This window comes from Cricetulus griseus (assembly GCF_003668045.3).
Source record: "Cricetulus griseus strain 17A/GY chromosome 1 unlocalized genomic scaffold, alternate assembly CriGri-PICRH-1.0 chr1_0, whole genome shotgun sequence".
In the NCBI taxonomy this organism is placed as follows: domain Eukaryota; kingdom Metazoa; phylum Chordata; class Mammalia; order Rodentia; family Cricetidae; genus Cricetulus; species Cricetulus griseus.
This window is the reverse complement of record NW_023276806.1, coordinates 110,167,455-110,192,436: the sequence shown is the minus strand read 5'-3', so window position 1 is coordinate 110,192,436 and position 24,982 is coordinate 110,167,455. Positions and strand designations below refer to the sequence as shown.

General features: G+C 38.9%; 1 pseudogene; it reads left to right on the top strand.

The window, feature by feature from the left end:
• Positions 1-13,394: 13,394 nt before the first annotated feature.
• Positions 13,395-21,203, top strand: LOC100756269 (annotated as a pseudogene).
• Positions 21,204-24,982: the final 3,779 nt, after the last annotated feature.

The window sequence follows — 24,982 nt, the reverse complement described above, 5'->3', positions numbered from 1 at the left end:
GCCCCTGACATCAGTGCTGGGAGTCAAAATTGAGATGTTTGAAGTCAACAAATGCTCTTAACCATTGAGCCATTTTTCATCCCTGCTGTAAATTATTGAAGGCATGTAGTAAGTCTTTAAATTGAACAAACTTATTCTTCCAAATATTTTTCTTTGTTCCTTTGTAAATCAATTTTATTCAGACTGACTTTGTTTCTTATAAATTCAGAATGCTCTGGTCTCACTATGTAAAAATAATGTTAGAAATTCATTTGGTCACATACAATATCTAACCCTAAGTGTTAGGACATCGTGTAATCTTCCAAACAAAATGTTACTTCTCTGTATTGAAATTATTTAAATTCTTTCTTCAGTATTTACAGTCTTAACTTATAGCCTACAAATATGTTATTAGATGTTCACACTAGATTTTTGAGTCACTTTTAAACAGCAAGTATCATTTTTATGTCCTTGTCTTGTTTGGCTACTAATATATAGAAACATAATTTACTTAATCTGTATATCCTGACCCTCCTCATAATAGTTTTCAGAATATGATGTTTTCTATGAAAGTTCAGTGGAATTTTGTGTAAAGTATCATATACTCTCCAAGGTCGAATCTATATATTTTCTTTCCAATCTTTCTTTTATTTCCCTTTCTTACTGCACTTCCCGGTCATGTTGGTAATGAAATGAACCAAGTGAGAGTGCAGGGAGGAATGTCCAGATGGTTGGGTTTGGTAAATCCTTATTTCTGGGTGTGTCTTTGAGGGTTTTTCTGGAAGAGATTAACTCTTTGAAGGTCTAAAGAGAGCACAGATGGAAGAGAAGACTGACTTTTGGCTGTTTGAGGGGAGCATCTGTCCATTTTCTGCCCCAAACAGAAAATGCACTTACTTCTTAGGGCTTCAGCCTCAGCCTGGAACTGAAGTCATCAGCTTCCTGAGCTAGCATCTTTCAGAGGCAAATACAGCAGTGCTTGCTGAAACTCTGTCTCACACAGCTGGCTTCTCAACTTCCATCATCAAGGCATGAGTCAGTTTCTGTTTGCTGTACCCAACTGAATATACCTACACAAGTATTTTATTTTCTCACTCATTTGTGACTTATTTCCTATATAGTGTATTTTGGTCACCTCCAGCCTTACTCGACCGTCAGGTCTTCTTTTTCCCAGTGAGTCAATTATTTTATACAGACACGTAAAAGAAGCATACATCCAAGAAGTATATAAATATAACCCAGTGACTTTTGAAAGGTTATTAATATATGAGAGAGATAGATATAGATGATTCACACATACACATCCTGTTCATCTACCATCCTGGACAATGCTAAATAATTTATAGATTTTCCATTGACTGAGTGTAGCAACGGCTGAACACTCAATACTAGTGAGAAAACAAGTTTATCATGTAGTATGATATTAGATGTAGATTTTCTTACAATTGTCTTTAGCTTGGAAAAGTACCCCTCTATTCTTTTTTTTAACATTATTTATTCCCAAAGGATATTAACTCAGATTTTGTAGATAGATTGACTGACATGATGCTGTAGTTTCTCTGTTGCCATGTTGAATTTTGCAGGTAGACTTAGGTTCTACCATCCTTCAATGCCTGAAATAATCCCTACTTTGTTCTAATAAACATGTATGTATGCCTTTTATTTTATATTCCATACTTTGTTGAGAACTTTCCAATCCGTATTGGTAAGACATACTTGCCAGACGCTTACACATTTGTATGTGTGCATGTGTTCATGTGTGTGTGAAATTTTTTCTCGGTTTTACATCGAGGTATTATAAAATTTTTAAAAAGCAAAAAACAAAATGCACCATCCTTCCATAGTTTCTTTACATGTTTACTAGAGTTCATCAAAAAAAATCATCTGTACTTAAAGGTGTTTTTTTGAAATTGTAGATTCAGGTTTCTTAGATTCTCTACTTCACAGTGGATACTTGTGTTTGGTTTGGAGTCCATTTCAGATGTGTGTGTAAGTGTGTAAGGTGAAAGCAGCAAAGCTCAATGGGACGATTCCCTCTGTAATCATAGTAACCAATCAGAAGAGGAGGAATAATGAACAATCCTACCAGGGCTCACTTCTTTCAACCACCAATTTTGGCCAAGACACTCCCTGGCTTTTCTTTTCTCAGTCCTCTCTGTATCTGACCTCTGACCTTCCTTCCATTCTATTGCTATTGGCTTTGTTTTTACTACTCTTTATGGTCCTGAAGGAACAACTTGGGTGCCTCTCCTGATACTGTCTGTCATGTAACATGCCTATTTTGTGATGTGGCATGTAACATCCTTATTTAGTTCTGTGAATTTTGTTTCTAAGGAACACTTTATATGGCCTCCACAAACATTGAAGTTTCATGTTTTAATTACTATTCAATTCGATGATATTTGGTTCTGCTGAGACTCTTTTAGACACAGAGAAATGTGAATATGTGAGGATTCCTTTCCAAATGTTTGTTTTCTTTCCCTTTGTCATTTTGATGCTGATTTATAGTTAAGCTATATTTGTCAACAAGAACAAAACCTTTGCATGTCTAATTCTTTCAAATGAATTAAGGTTTGTTTTAAAACCTGGATATGGTCTTAGAATGTGTAGCCTGCACTAAAATTAGAAGTTGTCTATGATGGTGTTGTGTCCTTATACATGCCTCATTTACTTTATCATTTTTGAAAGGATTTTACATTCTCCAATTATGGTTGGAGACTTTGGTTATGAATTTGTGTCTCTTTTAGGATCTGTTAATTTTACAACCCTATTGTTTGGTACATTTATACTTAAAGTCTGTACATTTTGTTGATGGGTCTTTCATCACATTCCATATCTTCTATCTTTCACCCTAAGGCATTCTTCATCTAATGTTAGTACATGCCAATCTGCTTTCTTTGGATTACCTGTAAGATAAATGTTTTCTATTCTTGTACTTTCAGGAAGTCTGTATACTTGTATTTAAGCATTTAGTTGTTGGCAACATATCACTAAGTCATTTGAGTCATTTTTGCAACAACAAAAATAAATATCTTGTCCTTTCAAATATTTCTATTTAATGTAGTTAGTTAGACACTGAGGAGTTAATTCACCATTGTTTATATCTTCTTTCTGCCTGTTGTCACTCTGGTTGGGGTTCTAGAACAGAAGAAAAGTATGTGGAATTGAAATAGGGGACTTACTAAGTGGCTCACAGAATATGGGTCTGAGTTGTCCAACAATGGCTATCTAGAGGCTGGAGAGCCTGAGAAACCAAGAGCTGCTTAGAAAAAGAGCCTACAGGGCTGTGCACAAGAAAGTGCTGGAGTCCCACTGAAGAGCCACAAGTTCAAGCCCAGGTTCAAAGACTGAAGATACTGGCATCTGATGTCAACAAGAATAAAATGTACCTACTGCAGAAGAGTTGAATATGTGTGCACAGGAGTGTTCCTCTTCCACCCTCTGGACCTTGTTTCTCATTCAGGAAAAGTCTTCTTGACCCTCATATCGAGTATCCCTGAACATAGCTACACTACACCCAGAAGTGTTAATTATTGATGTTCTAAATATCTTTTAACCTAGCCAAGGACCAAGACTAACCATCTTTTTATTCATTTATCTTTACCAACTTCATGTTCATAGACGAACATTTTAAATAATTTTATTTCCACATGTTTGGCTTGTTTCCATTGCACATTTTTGCATAGGTTTCTAGCGGTTGCTTTATAAATTCATACACGTAAATACTCAATACCATTGTCTGCCTGTGTCACAAGATAACTTGCCTCCTTCACATCCCTTTCCTCATCCCTATTTTGCTTTAATTTCCTTAAGTGTCTTATTCATGTTCATTAGAATATTCATCGACAGTGTTAGAATTTTGTCTGAAATGTGACCCTGAAAGTGCCACAGGCATAGAAACTTTTACTTTGGTCACCTGTATTTTGACTTTTTTGTTTTGCCTTATCTACTAATGTTCCCTAATTCCATCAAGCTTTTATCTTTCAAATTACAAAATTCCTTCACTTATTCCTCTGCTGAGTAGTGCCACTACACTGGTGGCTTTTATTCATGTAGCATATCTCCATGCGCCCTTGAAGTTGGTGGATATTTTTATGCCATATGGCTTCCAAGCTGACAGCTCTCTTACAACACTTTAAAACTGTCACTTGTGTCTGGCTTTCACGGTTTCTGGCAACAGCTGTTGTCATGTATTTTTCTCCTGATCAAAACACTTTTTTTTTTCTATTTCTGCTTTCACAGTAATTTATTTGTCTCCGGCCATTCAAATCAGATGTTCAACTGTGATGTTCATTGGCAGATCACACACAGGAACACCTGGGTGTGATCTGTTTGCTATTCATTCAGAATGAATGCTCAGCTTTGGCCTCTTGTACACTTTGAGAACATAAAAGCCACTGATTGTTCAAGTACTTTTTTTTCTGTCTTCTTTCTTCTCTTCTTCCAATAATCTGATAACATAATTGTAATATCATTCTTTTAGTTCTATGGGTCCCCAAGTCTTTAACTTTTTCCATGTAGACTTTCCTTTGTGGTTGCTATCCTCCAGACTTGTTTATGTGCATAGATGTGTATATTGCCACAGTGAGATTGTGGAGGTCAGAGGTCAATTTGTAGGTATCAGTTCTCTCCTTCCACCCTGTGGTCCCTGGGAATCTAACTTGGGTTGTGAGGCATGGTAGAAAGCACCTTTACCATGCCTGCCATCACACAAGCCCTCTTCATTGCTCAGCTTGAGTAAATAAAATAATTCTGTCTCCAGCTGCCAAATGTGTTCCTTCTAGTGCCTACAATCTGCTCAGCAGCCAGGCATGGCAGTGCTTTGTTTTGCTTGATGTTTTATCAATTGCAAAAGTCTCACTTGCTTCTTTACATCTGTAATTTCTTTACAAATCAAAATTCTCATTCTTATCTGTCTTAGGGGCGGGCGTATGTAAATATTTTCTAAGGCAATTTCCTAATGGGGGCTTTAAAATGTTTACACAATAATTCTGACATGTTTTTAACTCATTTCCCACATCTGCCCATTGCCTTTTTCCTGTCCATTCTCTACAAATGCTTCTTGAAGGTTGTTGAATGGAAATGTAAATAATTAAAATAAATAGTAGCATCTTTGCTTTGTCTTAAAATTTGAATGTGTCAGCCATAAAACACAACAAAAATTCTCAGTAGAAGTGAAATAAAAAAGACGAAATACATAAAAATATGATCTTTATCTCTGCCAGTTTGATAGGAAAAATTGACTGCTCTACAGACTTCTTAGTCCAGGATGCCATAGCTCATTGACTAGATTACATTAACAGCTCCTCATGAGGTCTGCTTGCTTCCAGCCTCATCACATTCAGCATTTCCTGAAAACCACATGGGCATAATGCTTTAGAATGTTCATATGGTTATGCAATTAAGACCAAAATGTCACCAGTAGTCAAATACAAGAAGCCCTTGTTGAGTGAATGCAAAAGAACATTGAATGCTTTATAGTTCCTGCAGCATTGCCTGTGCTTCCCTTAAGGGCAACCTAGGTTGCTTCCTCAGGTACTCCTCTGGAGAAGATGCCTTGGTGCCCCCTCTCTCCTCAAGCACAGGGCAGCTTTTAATTTTGGTCTTCACAGTATCCTCTCATCCATCTGAAATGCTCTATTGATGGAAATTTCTTTCCCAAATGGTCCTGCAGCCCTCCAGTCCCACATAAACATGCAGAGACTTATATTGATTATAAAATGTTTGGCCAGTGGCTCAGGCTTCTTATTGGCTAGCTCTCTCTTATTAACCCATTTCTATTTTCTATGTTTCTCAACCTGGTCTTGGCTTACTGGAGAATGTCTGAGCCTCTTGCTTTCTCAGCAGCTACAAGTGTCTCCCTGGCAACTCTTTGAGTCTCTCCTCTACCAAAATTATCCTAGTCTGGTAGCCCTGCCTATACTTCCTGAATGGTTATATCCTGCCTGTCTATTAGCTGAAACAGCTTTACTCATCAACCAATAAGAGAAACATATATTCAAGCATACAGAAGGACATCCTCCATCAACACTCACTATTTCTCTTACACTCATGCTTTACTGCTAACTCCTGCAAATATTTGCTCAAATTCTTACCTTCCATTGAGGAAATCCTTGTCTTGTTTTACTTCTGCCCATATGTCTCCTCAAGTCCCAAGATGAACTTTCCATTTATGTTTTGCATCTCATCACTAACAATGTAAAATGATATCCTATGGACTCTTTTTCCATATCCTCTGTGTCCTGTGTTATATGAAACTCTTTGTCACTATCAGATTCTCAGTATCTGGTATGGAGTCCTCAAATCACAAGTCACTCTTGATCAATTGGTACTGAGCAAATCAGTCAAGGACTTTATGTAAGTTCTAAAAGGAAAAGTTGTGATGATGCAAGTAAAAGTGGTTTGCATGTATAAATCATAAATTTCTCTGTATAAACAGAAATTAAATTATGTCATTCAAACAAACACCAAAGTATGTGTGTATGTGTATAAAGTGTGTTTGAGTTCCAATGAGTTCTAAATACTTATGTCACACATACATGCAAAAATTCACAGGTCCATACCTAATCTCTGCACAACCATGCTGTGAAAGATTTCTGGAAGCATTCACAGCCCAGAGAAGTCTTCCTGCAGATGCTTCTCTGTGGACCAGTCACTGAGCCCTCACCAGACACTGAAACCCTTGGCACTTCAGTCATGCACTTTGACACTCCAGAGTTGTGAGGAAGAAATTCCTACTCATTGTAAATAACCCAGCTCGTGATATTTTGTTGTAGCAGCCCAGATGGGATGAGTCATTTTGAAATAGTCAAACAGTATGTTCTAAAACTGTATCTTACCTTCTTTCTAGAAAATTAGAACCAAATAAAAAGCTCATCTATAACATTTATACTGCTAAGGATCCCTGCTACTTTACTTATAATCTATGAAACAGTGTCTGTGAGTACAGCAGAGATCATGATTTAATCACAGTCTTTCACTGGGAAGGAAACAAGCAGAGGCATAACTGAGGGAGAGGTGTAAATGGAAGGGGATGGCCAGCCTATAATGAGCAATGTTGCTTGTGGCACTATACAAGAAGAATGAGTAAATTTTAATTCTAGTGACCATAAACAACAGAGATCCAAGAAATGGCTCCATGGGTAAATTGTCATTGTGAAAGCCTAAGGATTTGAGTTCAGATCCCCAGCACTCACAAAAATTTAAGTGTCATGGTATGGCCTATAATCCCAATGTGTGGTGCAGGCAGAGCAAGCCAAACTAGCAAAGCAGCCTGCACCAGGCTCAGTGAGAGACCCTGTTTCAGAAAAGTAAGACAGAAAAACACTTCACAAAGGCTATCAAAATCATCATCTCACTACGCAAAAAAAGCCAAGGTTCTGTGAGGCATGGTTTCATGCAAATGACATCTTAAGAAAAAAACTGTAGGACAGCAGGCAAGTCACTGTTTTTTCCAGACTGGGACTAAAGAGAACACAGAGTGAGGTGCCACAAGACACGGTGGGACTGTATGGTAGATATTGATCAGAATTACTGAAATTGTACAATTAAAGTGCGACCTTATGTAAACTTTCCCATAATAAAGGTGATTTGAAAGAAAAATAAAGCAAATTGATCTCTAAAGTTCAAATAAAAGGAATGATGTTCTCTCCTCTCTCTCTTTCCCTCCCTTCCTACTTCCTTCTTTCCTCCCTCTCCTTCTCTGCATGTGTGTATATGTGGTGGGTGTGTGTGTGTGTGTGTGTGTGTGTGTGTGTGTGTGTGTGTCTGTGTGTATGTGGTGTGTGTACATTTGTGTGTCTGTGTGTGCATGTTTGTGTTCAAGTATACGTGTGTGGTGTCTGTTTCTGTGTATATGTGTTGTGTGTGTGTGTGTGTGTGTGTGTGTGTGTGTGTGTGGTGTGTGTGTGTGTGTGTGTGTGTGTGTAGATACTTGTGGAGACCAGAAGACAGCATTGGAGCCTCTGGAGTTGGAGTTTATAGGTGGTTGACCCAACCAAAGAGGACCCAACTCAACTCAGGCTTTCTCAAAGAGCAGCAGAAACTCTGACTTCTGTGGTATCTTTCACACTCCATCCTTGTAAAATTTGAATTATTAGAGGATTTTAATGATATTCTCCATAAATTTCAGTTGCAGACTCACCCCCAGAATTTACATTATGCATAGCTGCATGTTTAAGATAATTTTAAGGATATTACTTAAAAGTGAAAACAGAGCTCTTTTTGAATGAATAGCCAAGGCAAGTTTGATTCCAAGTCATGAAATGGTGCCTGGTCAAAGCAGTTTACCCTGAGTCTCATGTGTGCCATTTTCCTATAAAAACCAGGTTCACAGGGTAGATAGGCTGGGCCAACCAGATTTGGTGGGAGAGCATTTTGTATGTACTTAAGGAAGTTGTAGACGTCTACCAGAACACTATGCATAAACCTGCCCAGCAGGACTTATAGAGCTGTAGGTCATTTTAAATTATGGTATACATTTCTTTCTAAAATGTTATCAAGCACCTCTTTTAGAAACTTCCTAACAGATGCTTTATATTTATATTTTGTTCAAGTACAGTATTTCATTGATTCTTAATTAAAGGTTTATAAGACTCAAATTGAAGTTAACGTGAAATTACATGTTTTATTTGAATTCTGAGAGCAGTCAGTGAACCGAGGCACAATATAAAACACAAATTATTTCAAACTATTTTCTATTATGATAAATGCTCTGAACCAAGAGTTTATTAGCATTTCTGCAGCAATACACTCAGCAATTCAAGCCCCTCAGCATTGTTAGCATTACACAAAAATATAATAATTAGTCTAAACTCTTCATCAAAATGTCATTATTTTATTCAACATTTTATTCACTTAAACAGTGGACCATCTAGATCCATATGGCAAATTCTCAGAACACAAGGCATAGGATCCATCAAAACTTCAAAATCTTAACATGTTGAGGACTGGTAGAAAAATGTTACGGAAATTTCTAATGAAAACTTTCATAACTGTGGGTATTACTGTGTTCTAAATATTCTGTCTTGACAGCTTCAGAGACTTAGAAAAGAAAAATATAAACAAATAAAGAAAGCAGGAATGAGGGTCTCTGTGGTAAGTATTCTGGAGATACTGGTTTCTCAAGTGGACTGGGATGCTGGACTTGTGTCCTGTTGCTACAAGGCAGTGTATAGAAGAAAATAGACACTATTTTAATCGCTTTTTTTTTTAGAACTGGAAATAATTCTGATTCCCATGACAGATAAAGTAAGTCTCTCTGAAACAAAATATCCAAATGGCAAAACTGAGTGGCGTAGGGGGGTCACTTGTGTTTTTCCTTGTGTGCTGTTTGCTGTGTGCTGTCCTTGGGCTGAAATTCACATGCCAGGAAAGGAGCTGTCTTATTAACATCACCATGGTGTTTTTATACAATATTTTTTCTTTGTTTTTTTAAAAAAGTTCCTTTTACTACTTGTTTGGAGGGAAATGTGGCTGAGGATAGCCTTGGTCTCCTTATACAACACAGGATGGCCATGAACTTTGAACCTTCCACCTTTAATGCCACAGTGTTGAAAGTACAGGTGTGCACCACCACATCTGGCATAAACAGTGTTGGTCACCTAACGCAGAGTTGTGTGCAGGCTTAGCAAGAGATACCTCCACCCTTTGTGTGTGTGTGTGTGTGTGTGTGTGTGTGTGTGTGTGTGTGTGTGTGTGAGACTGAATCTGTCATTTTGGCCTCTATCTCATATAGAGGCATATTGCAATCATCAGAACCACATAATATCATCAAAAGATGTGTGCTGTAATCCTGGCAAATAGATGAAAGTAATAACTACAATTAATTTGATGTAGTATGAATAATATATAACCAAAGATAGATATTGGGGTTCAAGCTGAAGATCAGAGACTAAAAGTGGCCAAGCCACCAGAAAACTGTCACCTCTACCAATGCTCAGACCAAACGAGTGATCCATCAAACCTCAGATTGCATCTCCAGAATGCACTGTTCCTCACCAAATCTCAGACTGCTCCTGAGACTGCACTGAGCTCCTTATGTTCTTTCTAGTGCTGGAATTAAAGTTATGAGCTCTGTTTCTTTTAGACTGGTCATTCTCATGTAGCCCAGGGTGGCCTTGAATTCACAGAGATCCATCTGCCTCTGTCTCCTGAGTCCTGGGATTAAAGGTGTGTGCCACTACTGCCCAGTTTCTATGGCTGTGAAGACCTTTGCATTCTTATCTCCAGTCAAGATTTATTCAATAACAAACAGTGTATAACCACAAGTTGATGTAGAAAAGATCACCTAATTTTTGTACTCTTCCTCTTTCTGTCTAGTCAGAAAGACAGAAATGCTGTTAATACTCTTTATACTACTATAGTTAAAGACTTGCTTCCTTTACCTCACAATTTTGTAAGTTCTGGACCAAAAAAAAAAAAAATGGCTGGCCCATTTCTTTAAGCCCATGTTGGGCTTTCAGGATGGGAAGCCTGTAGAGTGCCAAACAGAACAAATTGCTTTAATTACCTTCAAGAATCACAGGTGTGTGAATGAGTAACTTTCATAGAAATGACCATAAATTTGGGGTATTTACAACCCTAACCTGGCCCACATGCTCACAAATACCACAATTATCAAAGCAGTTCCCTCCTTTAGGGACCTGTTAGACAGTCAAGAAAAGTTTGCAACTATACTGGGAAAGCTTTCCATGGATTTAGGTGTTTAAGTGTGCTGTTAGGTTTTCCATTCTAGATTAACACAACCATGGTCAGTTGAGGAAAGCACCATTTAAATTCTAATCAATGTGGTAAAACATTTTTAGAGTATTCTATAGATAATTATAAATAGAACTGCTATTTGATTTCAGGTGTGTTCACCTGACTCTGTGCACATCTCTGAGACCACAAGGGCTCCAGAGTCATTTTTATTTAAATAAGTTTGATCACACAAATATGTAATCATTTGTCATCTGAATTAGAAACAGTAGAATTCCGGAACTTCTCTCTAAGTTCATGCTAAGCTTCATTTTCTCTTAGTTTTTAACAATTTAATTAAAATCTAATTGCACCATCTCCCCTTTTCTCCTTCCTGCAACCCTTGCAATGTCCTCTTCCTCCAGCCCCTCCAATGTTCCCCTTCCCATTACTCCCTGTGGCGATATATATTTATGATTTATTAAAGCTTGCCTGGGGCTGGGCAGTGGTGGCACATGTCTTTAATCCCAGCACTCTCCAGGCAGAGGCAGGCAGATCTCTGTGAGTTCCAGTCCAGCCTGCCCTACAGCCAGGACAGCCTCCAAAGCCACAGAGAAACTCTGCCCCAATAAAAAGCTTGCCTGAGGATTCAGAAAGCAAAGTTGGTCACAAGCCATAGAAGCCGGACACACACCTTTAATCCCAGGATCCAGGATTAAGAGGTAGACGGATCTCTGTTAGTTCAAGGCCACAATGAACTACATGCAATTGACATAGTCCTAAAGCGAAACAGCTCACACAAAGATGATCTCAGTACTTGGGCTCACATGCCTTTAATCCCAGGACTCATAAGAGGTATTTAAGACAGGAACAGGGTCTCAAAGCTGGCATTCATTCTCCAGCCATGTTGAGGATAGGAAAACATTCAGTCTCAGGATTCTCTGGCCATGATGAGGAGAGCATATCAGTCTGGAATTACAGTCTGAGGTATGGCTGAGACAAAATTAGCCCTTTCAGTCTGAGGTAAAATAAGAGCTACTGGCAGACTGCTTTGCTTTTGTAACCTTCAGCTTGAGGCTTGAACCCCCTATCAGTCTCTAGGTCTTTTAGGTTTTTATTACACTCCCTCTCAAATTCATAGTCTCTTTTTCTTTATATATATCACCATCATATATATGGCTTATATTATTTAAATAGAACAAAAACATTTGTATATTTCAATAGACACTTTAAAAATAACTCTTACAAAAGTAATACTATTTTAAATTAATTTTAATAGTAAAATGGTATTAAAAAGTCCAGTGTTATTTAGCTATGAAAATCTTAAGAAAGTAGAATGGTAGTCTAAGATCTTACAATGAGTCTAGTTGATTTTCAGATATCTAATAAACTCATCAAATGCACTCTTATGACTTAGAATAATTAAATAATCTTATCATGTAATGCCCAATAAAATAGCTATGATGTATAAACTTACTTATTTAATGGGCATGCTTATTTAAGTCTCTGACACTTTTAAACAACTAGCCTCTTTTTATTGTTAGCTCTATCTCATCCTACTTTACAAGCAGGTCTAACCCCATTAAATATCATAGACATTTGTATTGGAGCATAGTCTATTTCATAAATTGCAGTATAGTACAGGGCTACAAACTAAAGAAACCCACTAATTCTTTTTCTTTTTTGTTAATTTTATGTACTTTGATAAATTGATGTTTAATTTATTACTCAACCTTAATTCTTGCCTTTCTCCTTAGGGGTAGAAATATTTTTTTATTTAATTTGTGGTAATTGAGTTGATACCTGAATTCATTGACTTCTGCATGGCTGTAGGAGGCCTGCCACTCCTGTGAACCATCAAAATGTTTCTCTGACTCCTCATCTGCTTTGTGGATTCTCCATCTCCAGACTGGTATTGTAATATCATTTACATCATGACTTAAAATCTTCATGGCCATTGCTTCCTTGGGAATCATGTTTGCCCTAAAGGGTAGACAAGAAGTTGAGGAACTGGAGTAGAAAGCAGGTTCTCAAAGAAGCAACTTGAAATTTTCAAACAATAACTTTGTAGCAAGTATTACCTGACCCTAGCCTGACCACATTCTAAGGGGTAAACAGGACATGAATTCACTTAGCAGCCCACTTGGCCCAACTCTTGGTAATCAGTTTGACCATCTACATCTTTCTGCAAACACCCATGCTAATTTCAGGACCACAGAGAACAACCTTTAACTGCCTGGGCCATTAAATCAACTATAAATAAATGCACTTAATTATTTTTCTTTTGGTTGGTCCTCAATTGTGTGCAAGGCCCACACCATCCTAGATAGAACAATTTTCACACTTGCCTCAATGAAAGGCCCACTGAAACAAGGACTCTCTGAGACTATACCTTTCCTGGCCTCCACCTCTCACCTCCTCTTGTAAAATACACTGTCCTCCTAGGCTCTGGCTTCATCAAAAGCTCCTTTCAACTTCTTTCTGTGTCCTTTTGGTTCATTGAGAACACACACTAAGGACAAAACCCAGACTTAGGTCAACCTTCAAGTACCAAGCTGATCTTGCAGTGTTACTGATAGCCTCCTCATTTTTTGCAGAGTTTCTTTGTCCCCTGTGTCTCCTTCAGGTGATTGAGTCTCTTGGTATTCTTAATGTTATCACTGACTTTATTAATATAGTCATATCATATTAAACTACAAGAAGTAAGAACAGAGACCTAATTTGATAATAGGGGTAATATGATGAAAGAAGGAATAAGTAGGTCCAAGCTGTTCAGCTGGGGTGATGGTAAAAGGGATGCTTACACAGTACACAGACAGCAAATGTCACGTGATGAGAAACTGACTGGTAATAGGATATATATATATATATTTGAGCCACTGATAGGCTTTTAATGAAGGCAAATATTTTAGAACTAGAAAAAATGAAGTGAGAATTATGTTCACCAAATATTTAAAATTTGCTAGAGTTATCAAGACATATAAATACAAAAGTGCTGATATCTTATGATAATACGTAATTACACAGGAGAATACAGCTATGTTAGTAGAATATTTGTGAAGTGTGCAGAAAGTCCATATTTATTTCCTGGCCTCTAATGAACTGGGTGTGGTGGTAAACTGGTAATCCCAGCACTTTGAACACAGGTGGGTAGCTCAGAAGGTCAGGGTCAGCTTGTGCAACATTTTTATCATAGCTCACTGGCATAGACATAGTATCTAAATGATGCTTTGAACACACAGTCAGTCATCTTCACATATAAACAATCTCAGGTAATGATGATGACGATGTCAAGAGATGGATGGTACAACTACAAAGGTCTTCCAGAAGAGGAGATGGGATCAAATTAGAGCAAATAAGAGTTTTCCCAGAACATAAGTTCTAAGAGGCAGAGACACAGAACAAAAATAAGGCAAAAGTAAGAGTGTGAAGATGCAGCTGCCAGCAGTGAAGAGACACAAAAGCAGCAATTCTCCCCTAAACTTGAATGCTTGCCTACTTGATTGATTGGGTGGTTAATTGATTAATTGGCTGTGGGCTCCACAAAACAGGCTTCAGTGTGTCAGTGCTTTGAAGAGAGGGAAAGAGGCATTTCACAACAAACACAGCATTGGTGGTTCACAGTGACCCGATGACTTGGTTTCTTAGAGGGAGCTTCTCAAAATGGCAAGTCCATAAACAAGTATTTATTTATGGAATGCCCAAGTTAAGAAAATATAACCATTCCACATGTTACATAAAACACAGGGAAGAATATTCGCTGCCATGGTAGTGCATAGGGCTAGTGGCTGTGTCTTGAGAATCATCACCAGAGTACAAAGTGAAAACATGCGTTGTATTTTACCCTACACCTCAAATATGGGCAATTGTCACTCATAACTGACTCATCCCCAGGCACACATGGGCAGTGCAAATTGGATTTAGTGGGCCATCAAAAATAACAGATCAAGGACATTAAGTTGGGAGTTGGAAGAGTTCCTGATGAGAAAATTATGGGGTAGCTGCAAAGGGAAATGGGAGGGTAGATAGGATGCTTCATTATCTGCATATTCAGTATTCTCAAAAACAAATGAAAGAATATTTTAGAAATAAACAAAAGAAAACTGGTAACTTTATAAAGCAAGTACTGTTTACCAAAGTATGTACAGGACTGCTGGAAAAATAGAAAGGAAATGAGAGAAAGAGATAGAGAGAGACAGAGAGAGGGAGAGAGAGAGAGAGAGAGAGAGAGAGAGAGAGAGAGAGAGAGAGAGTGAGAGAGAGAGAACAAAAACTGAATTAAGGAACCTAGTCATTGAAGGGACAATAGGAGTTTTTAAGGAAAGAAATAATAATTAAAAGTATCATGGTAAGAAATTATGTGTTAGATGAAGTATCTAAAGAGGAATGTTTGAGTCTATTGAGAAATGGGTGGAGAAGAAACCTGAAACTATGATTGAATTATGATAATGTAATTGAATAGGAATAGAAATTAGTCATCCTCATCTTCTGTGGTTCATTGGAACAGAAATTTTAACTCTGTGTTCTACCTACTGTTAATAAAAACAAAATTATAAAGCTAGGATGAAAGTCTCCAGGGTTGTTTAGCTCAGATATCTCAAGGAATATAAATTGTAATAGGGTTTGATCCCCAGAAAATTAAATTATTTTCAGCAATCATTTTTGCAACTGTTTGGATGAATTTATATAGAAACAACCTTTGGATGAACAATGAACAAATAAAGACCACTACAATCCTCTATCATGAAATCTATTCCCAAATATCCAGACACAAGCATTTGCACTTGCAGACATTTTACAAAGAAAATAAGTATCAATATCTTTATCCATCTTCCAATATGTATCAAGTAGTCAGACCAAGTCTGGCAGGGTATTGGTCTTGAGGAGTAAATGGCAAAGAAGACAATGCTATCACACAGATGTTGAAAAATACAGATATTTTAAAAAGTGGAAAATAAATGAAAGTTAGAGAGTAACACATGCTCTGTGGTGACAGTGTGATCTATTAAAGACCAATGGGGACTGGAGAGAGGACTCACAAGCACAATGCTTGCTGCACAAGCATAAGGACCCCAGTCCAATCCCAGCACATATATAAAATCCCAGATATGGTGGTGAAACTGCAATCCCAGCACTGGAGAGGAAGAGGCAGAAAGATGTCTGAATTTGCAAGTGGGCCAGTCTGAGAGACCCACTCTCAAAAAAGAAGATGAGAGTTGATTGTAGCAAACAATAGCTTCAATCATCTTGTCTTCACACAGCTGTCTAAGATGCAAGTAAAATTATTCCTGATGTTTGAGTATATCCCTAACTTATAAAAATCTAGGTCTAACAGATGTCCCTAGTCATAATTTTATGCACAGTAGACAGTGTTTCTTCTTAGCCTAACATCTCCACTGCTCTTCAGAGAAGAGAGCAATTTCTTGTTTGTCCCTGCTTATAGTCTGATTCTGCCCAGCTACTTCATTTCCTGCCTGTCTGTACAGACCTCTAGACCTCTATGGTTAGCTAGTGGCAGTTTCTGCCCAGCTACTTTACTGTCTGGCATCAAAATACAACTCCTCTCTACCTACAATTCTCATAATCCTCCTCATATCCTAGGCACACCAATCTTGCTGCCCTATTGGCCAACAGTGTTTTATTCATCAACCAATAAGATAAACAAATACACAGAAGAACATTCCCCATCACAGGCCATCATTGAGGTATAAGGGCACACAGCTGTTACCTGGTACTCTGAGGCAGAAAAGAGAGGAACAAAGCAGGTTCAAGGACAGCTAAGTTTGTAAAGTGACTTCCATGCCACCCTCGGTTACATAGCAAGACCCTGCTGCTGTGCCCTGGGACAGTCCATATAGTGTTGTTCTTCATTTCCCTCATAACTTAAATAGAAACTTCCACAAGGTCCAGAGTCCTTGACATCCTGCACTCAAAGGAGGAGGATTTCCTCAAGTTCCTTGTTGCAGGAATCTACTTAGGCAGCACCACCTTGACTTTCAGATCGAGCAGCACCTACAAAAGGAAAAGTGATGCTAACTATATCATAAACCTGAAGAGGACCTGGGAGAAGCTGTTGCTTGCAGCTCAGGCCATTGTTGCCATTGAGAACCCTGCTGAAGTCAGCGTCATCTCTCCAGGAACACTAGCTAGGGAGCAGTGCTGAAGTTTGCTACCGCCACTGGAGCCACTGCAATTGCTGGCCACGTCATGCCTGGGACCTTTGCCAACCAGATCCAAGCTGCCTTCAGGGAGCCACAGAGTCTAATGGTGACTGATCCCAGAGCTGACCACCAGCCCCTCACAGAGGTGTCTTACATCAACCTGCACACCACTGCTCTGTGTAATACAGACTCTGCCCTGCAGATACTTGGCCATTGCCATCCCATGCAACAACGAGGGAGCGTATTGATGTGGTCGATACTGACCCGGGAAGTACTCCGCATGCATGGTACTATCTCCCATGAGACCCGAGGGAAGTTATACCTGATTTTAATTTCTATAGAAACACACAGGAGACTGAGAAGGAGGAGCAGGCTGCTGTTAAGAAGGTTGTGACCAAGGAGGAAGTTTAGGGTAAATGGATGGTGCCAGCTCCTGAGTTCGCTGCTGCTCAACCAGAGAGGGCCTAGTGGTCTGAGAGTGTGCTGGCACCCTCTGTACGAATCCAGCCGTTCCCCACTGAGGACTGGTTATCAGCTCCGATGGCCCAGGCCACCAAATGTGTTGGAGCCACCACTGAGTGGTCTTCAGCTTCTCTACCAACACCTCAGCAAAGGGAGAAGGAAAATAAAATTCCTAGAAGCTGTCAAAACAAAAGGAAAAAGGGAAATAACGAGAGAAAAGAAATGACAATTCGCCAGGCATTGGTGTCGCACACTTTTAATCCCAGCACTAGGGAGGCAGAGGTAGGCAGATCGTTGTGAGTTCAAGGCCAGCCTGGTCTCCAGAGCGAGTGCTAGGATAGGCTCCAAAGCTACACAGAGAAACTCTGTATCGAAAAATCAATAAATAAATAAATAAATATGACAATTCTTTGATTAAAATGTAGATTTTTTTAAAAAAATTGTCATGTGGCACACTCCTTTAAACACACATACGCACACAGATACATGCACATAGATGCATCCCTCTACAAAATTAGCACAACTTACATACCAGAATCATTATATTTCAGTCTCCGCATTTGCCTTTGAGGTGATGATTCATCAGCATCAACCCTCAAATGAAAATCTGCTCAAGCCAGAAATGCCAATAGTTTTTTCCTTGTTTCGCCTTTCAGCTGTGCCACTGTCTCTCTGAACTTGGACTTGACAAATTAACTCTCCTACTACTTGAAACTCTTCCATAAAAGCTTCAACTTGACGTAGAACATGACAGGGGCAGGGGCTCTGAGAAGATTGAAGACCCAAGTCAAATGCCTCCCAAGTCATCAGGTCAGCAGGTGAGAAATGATTAGAACAGGTGTATATCGTAAGTGTGGCAGCTGTAGGATTTTGTCAAAATAAGTACAGGCAGATCTAATAGATTTGTCAAAATGAGTATTGGTGAATCTAATGGGTTTTATTAAAATGTCAAGACAGGTCAACACATATAAAAGAATATGTTGTTGTAATGAGCAAGCAATGCTATTTTCCATATGATGTCAATGTGGGAATTTTGTAGAACTCAGAAGTTTTACAAACTGGTTTAATGAATGTCTGTTTTGATTTATGTCTGGAGAGTATGTTTATCTATGCATGTTAGAAAATTTCTCTATTGACTTGGTGTAGTTTTACATCATGAGATTTCTAAAACAGTAAATTCAACTAATAATGACATCTGTATTAAAATACCTATCACAAGAAATGTCTTCATAGAATCCCAAATGGATGCTTCTTTAGTAAATTTTAATTTAAAAAAAGATGTTGCTATGCTGGATTTCCCACAGCCATTTCAAGCTCTGCATCCCGCACTTACATTTTTGCAGGATTCAAATTACTTTAACTGCTAGAAGTACTGGCTGTTCATAAAGAAATCAAACACACTAAACTGCTATTTGCAACTTCATTATTTTACAGATCCCTTTTTTCTTTCATCCAGAGAAATCCAGGCCAAAAAAACCTAAGAAATGTAAATACTTTGGAGAGCAAATAGCCAATTAGTTCATTTTGGTGTGTGACCTTTGGGTCTGTATGAGAGAAACCTGGGACAGTCCATCACTGCTGACTAAGCTCTGCCCATAAGTGACCTGTGCTCCAGGTTTGATTGGGAGAACTCTGACCAAAGAACCCATTTCAAAAGCCTCGGTGTTCAGATAGCAGGCAGGTGGTTTTCTTTCGTTCAGTCAGCCTGCTGCTTTCTAAAAATAAACCTAATGAATTTCTGTTCATTAACCTTGTTCTCTATGAGTAATGTTGTCTTAATTGCATCTTTCAGTAAGAGATGAAAAATTTGTTCCAACTGTAGTGATCTCACAGGAGAGGCTGCCGAGGACATGAGCCTGGCCATCTGTTCTCAGAGTACATTTCTCTCCATGGACCTTTGCTTCAGCATCTTTCATCTTCTGTACGCTACCTGCATCATTACCCAGATCTCCACACAACAAATGTGTGGAGATAAGATAAACCCCAAAAGTTCGGTTCAATGGATTCTTCTTGAAAGGAAGGAGCAAGACTTACAATAGTTCCTAGAATGGAATGAAAATATGATTTAACATTTCCAATGAAAAGTTCAAAATTAATCCTTAGTTGACAAAGCAAGGTCCACTCATGAGATCAGTTTAAAGTCCCAGCCTGAATGTCCAGACTAGGAACAACCTTCCCAAATGTTTACTCTGTAAAATGCATCTTCAGGTCTCCAAGTTTGCCTCTTGCTCTCTTTCTGCTGTGTAAACAGTGTCAGAATGTCATCCACGATGCTGTTTCTCATTATTATAAGAAATAATTGCTCTGTGTTCCTGGCTACATTCCTGTGACATGGAGCAGTGGGGCTTAGCTGAAGGCATGTGTGCTGGGTCTGCAGCAGACCATCAAATTTGAGCAGCTTTTTGGTCATTTTGCTGTTCCAGGCTATAGACACACCTCTTCACTAAGCTGCACCCAGCAACACAATCACTGAGCCTAAGGACAGTGGATGTGAGAGGTCTTTTCCGAGAATCCACTGCTGTAAGAGAGGCTTCACTTTTTAATTTCTGACTACGTGTAAAACACTGTGTAATCCCATTTGTTGCTTCTTACCCTGTAAGACATTTCCAGAGGTAGTGGGAGTAAGTCCATCACACTGTACATATAATGCTCATTCATACCATCACAACCACAGCTATAGAGAGTTTAGCTGCAGCAAGATTGTATCTTTTCATGTAAAAACTATTTCCCAAGCTAGGTTTAAAGGCACATGCCTTTAATCCCAGCACTCGGGGGAGGCAAAGGCAGGCAGATCTCTGTGAGTTTGAGGCCAGCCTGGTCTACAGAGCGAGTTCCAGAAAGCCTTCAAAGCTACACAGAGAAACCCTATCTCAAACAAACAAACAAACAAACAAACAACAAACTAACTAACAAAAAACCCTATGTACTATGTTCTAGTTTGCTTTCTGTTGCTATGATAATACATTGACTAAATACAATTTGGGGGAAGAAAGAGATTATTCCATCTTTCTTGGTACAGTCCATCACCAAGTGAAATCAGAGCAGGAACCCAAATGAGCTGGAGCAGAAGTCACAGAGGACAATGTTTTCTGGTGACACCGAGGCTCATGATCAGCTACCTTTCTTATACAGGCCAAGCCAGTCTTCCTAGAGATGGCACTACCCACAGAGGTCTAGGCTTTCCTGTGTCAATTTGCAATCAAGACAATGCCTCCCTGGAATGCCCACATGCCAGTCTGATGGAGGTAATTCTACAGCCGAGGTTCCCTCTTTCCAGGTGTGTCAACCTGACAACCAAGAGCAACCATTACAGAATTATTATCACATATGTAGATAAACATACACACATGTCAATATGCTTCTTTCCTATGTTGTTAACTATTGTCAACTGCTAGACTTAATTAAAGTTTGATTCATTAGATGCCTACCAGAGCCCTTGATGTCTAGCTGGATTTTGAACAATCCTCTGGAAAGTCGGACCTACTTTCCTTAGATGTTTTCCATTGTAAGGGAGGCATTTCACTTCCTCTTTTGAACTTACAAAAATTGCCACAGTTCTGTCTTCAGACATTCCTAATCCTGTCCACCTAGTGACTTCCCCTTTACACTCTGGGCTCTAGGCCACCTTCAATCAACTCTGCCTTGATGTCATCTTTCTGTCCCAACCTCTTCAGCTCATCAGGTGTCTTCTTCAAATGCTTCTTTCCCCTGATGGTTTTTTATGTCACTCTAGATGGCGTCCATCTTTGTTTGTACACCTACCGGTCCAAATACCAGGTCTTCAAAGAAACAGGTGTTTTAAGAAACTCCAGTTTTCCTGGAATTATCATACAGTTTCAGGTAGCAGCAGCCCGACATGGAGCCAGCACTCTGGTCCTCATTGTCCTTCATCTCAAGGTTCTCCAGATGGGTATCAGTCACTGAAAAGAGTGCACTGATCACTGATTTTTTTTTACTGTCTCCAAAAAAAGGGATCTGGCTGGAGTTAGCTGTCCAAATCATTTCTCAAGCCCTGAAATGATGTGGTTAACCACCCACCATAAGTATCATCTATACTAAGTGCTGTTTGGGAGGCCATGGAGCATTGCTGGAGGAAGGCTGTCACAGGGTGAGGGGGCAGTTACAAATGAGGATTTCTAGCTTTGTTCATTTGCTGTTCATTCTCAGCTTTCTGTGTGTGGCTGAGATGTGATCTCCCAACTTCCTGCTCTGTCTGCCTGTTGTTGTCCCTTCCCCTTCATTATAGACTTCCCCTCTGAAACTGTAAGCCAACATAAATTCTCCCTTCCTTAAGTTGCTTTGAGTCACAGAGTTTTACCACAGCAATGACAAGTACTAATACTGAGAACATAAAAGACTATGCTGATGAAATAAATGACTTCAGAAAATGAAAATGTAGGGAAAGAGGGTACCCAGGACACAGGCCCTTCCTTGCTGAACCTCAGCAAGGTGCCCTCCCAGCACACAACCTACTGTGTTTTCCATCTTGCCTTCATTTCTGCTTTTAAGATGTGTATAAAACGGGGGTATAAAATGTCTGGTTTTCCCCATTACAATAAAGGCCCAATTGAACTTGGAGATGCAGTAAAGACAGGTTATAATGTTTCTAGACACTTTGCGGTTGTGGAAATGTTTGGAAAATTAAAGAGCATCCCATGTTTTCAGAAATGGATCTGTGTGGAGCAATATACTCGGAAAAACAGCTTTCTCATGATTATTTTGTGATGTCTGTCTCCAAAACAAGAGTGAGGTTGCAATGAGTGATGGGTGATCTCCAGTCACCTGCTGACTGAAATGACAAAGGCAGGCTCTTGACAGCGGAACCCTCTTAGTATGCTTTTTCCCATGAGGTTTCCAGCAGGCTGTGGTTTGTGCCTGGCTGAGATGCTGGGACACTGGTCCAAAATGCTTTCTTGTGGTAGTTCAACTTTGTCCTTTTTGGATGAAGCCAGGCAAGGAAGCAGACCAAGATGAAGAAACAGGGTTTGTTTTGTTTTGTTGGTTTTCTTCCTTTCCCTACCAAAAACTTCACTGGAAAGTAAAAATTGCTGTCTCAGAGAAGCTTACAGAGTTTAAATGAGTTCACCCACTCAAACATTGCTTTTTGTGATAGTGAATATTTAGATGTTTACCAAAAAAGAACTTATTTGTGAAAATAGCAAACTCATGAACCCATCAGAATTTGTGGTTATCAAACAGTGAAACCTCATCTAAGTTGTAACTTTGTGAGATTTGAGTCTTTAAAGCTTGCCATTTCCATATCTTTGTTGAAATACAGGTGATACAGGGGCATGAACAGAGTGGATCTTGATGTCCAGTGTAGACAGAAAGGGAAATCTGGGAGACAATGATGCCTACTCAAGGATTTCTACACTGTCTTCTGTCTTCTAACCAGCGCCACTTAGCCAATGGAAGAGGAAACAGGTTGATGTTTGTGGTGGGGAGCTCTCATACTTTGTTCTGGGATTCCATCAAGTAGGAAACTTCCTGCCAAAGGCAAATAAATTGACAGAAAAAAGTAATATTAGAATTTCAATTGTAAAGCCCTTTGTTAACCAATTTCACAGTTCATGTCTGCTGACAATGTTAGAAGTTCATGGTGTTGTCTTAGGTGTGGAACCTTGGGTGAGGGGTATAATTTGAGGTCCTTGTTGCTTTGGTTTTTAAGAAAAATAAAACTAGCTTCTGGTTTTCAAACCACAACCATTTGCATGTTAAATTCTTTCTTGACCTTTCAGCTTCAAACAGAGAAATATCGAAATGTTCTGAGTCATGTTCTAGGTTAGATAAATATTGCATTTTGAACTGAAAATCTTGTCTGTAACTACAATTATGTTCACCCATAGTTATTCCTCTCTGAAGGGAAGTACTTAATAGCAGCATAAGAAAATAGAATGATTTTTTGTGCTTTATATTTTTTAAATGCTTTGTTTTTTCCAGCTCACAGAAGTTTTATATTTTCTCTATGCTCTATACTTTTTACTTTTTATGGTTATAATTGCCTCCACAGGAAGAGCAGCAATAGAGTGAGGAGAATGTCCATGCCTATGTTCACTGAAGAAAGTAAGACTAGAGCAAAATAGATGTGGTATGCACCCATAAAATGAAACATTCTTCAGCATTAAATAGGAGGAAAACACTACCAGTTCTGATAATGGGTTGAACCTGGACATCATCGTTATGCTTCTAAAAATAACTCAAGCACAGAAACAGAAATGCCACACGATCTGACTGACATGGAATCTAAAATAGATGAGTGGAGTAGAATAAAAGCTGTCAGAGAAAGGAAAATGATCAGCCACAATGTGCAAAGGAGAGTTTTCAGGACAAATAACTTGAAGACCTACTGTGAGGAGAAGACTGTGGTTACTTCTGCCTGGTATACCCAAAGCTGTTTCATAAACATTTTCATTCTTAGCACACACTCATATACAACACAACTGAAATGTTGATAGGAATGTCAACATTTGATGTTAAGATTGACTTCTGCAATATACTTAAATGTGCTTTCCTAAAGTTTAACCTTTACAATGATGACAAAAAGAGAGTGTTTCATATTTTGATTTAACTTTTAAATAGAACAGCCGTTGACCATCTTCCTGTATTGTTCAACCAAGTTTAAATCACATAAATTAAACTTAAACACCCTTTTCTGAGTTTTTCTGGAGTTACTTTCTTCCCACATCAGCACAATTAGTAGACCTTGTGATCATCTTCATATTAATCATACTAAAGTCATTCAGGCCTATGGATGGAGAGTTTCTCTCATGTTCCCAGCTACTTAAAGAACCATCATAGCTTCTTACAGATGCGCCTATGAAAAGCAGAGTGTGATGGCTCGTCTCAGCTGTGTCAAGTTGACTACATCTACAGTGGACCAAAACACAAGCACCTAGGTTTGTCTATATGGATTTTCTCAATTGGATTCTCTGAGATTGGAAGACATGTCCTAAATCTGAGTCCTAGCATGTGGTGGTACCTACATACAAGGACATGGAAGGAGAAAGCTGACCTACATACAAGGACATGGAAGGAGAAAGCTGACCTACATACAAGGACATGGAATGAGAGAGTTGACCTACATACAAGGGCATGGAAGGACAACACTCTTGCTCTTTGCCTGCTTGCCTCACTCTCACAGGCAAGTTCAGCTGAGGCATTCAACCTATTTTTCAGGATTCTAACATACACTGAAGACCATCAGCTCTTCAGCAATCTCCCCACCCAAGCCTTGGCCTTTCTACTGGGAAATAGCCATAGCTGGGCTGTCTGGACCAGTCTGTAAGCCACTCTATTCACTCACATTCAATCCATGCTGTTCTATTAGAGAACCCCAGCAAAAGAGGAACTCTAAAGACTGATGTTTTTCTATTTTCTGCTTGTCATCCACATCTTATCAGTCAAATGTAAGCCCAAACTATATAAATGTAAGGACTTTCCCAGCCTGTTATGGATCTATAGAAGCAGTGTATTTTGTTGTTGCTTACCTCATTTGTTCACCATAATCCCAAAATCAATATATAAATATATATATATATATATATAGCAGACACCCACTCCTCAGTTTAAACACTATAGAACAGCTAACTCCCAGGCAGTCAGGGAAGCTCACTTCCATGAGGGTTCTGAATCAGCAGGCATGTCATTTCAAGTAAAATGTAACATGAGTCCAACTTCTACAGTACTTCAAACTACCATCAGTA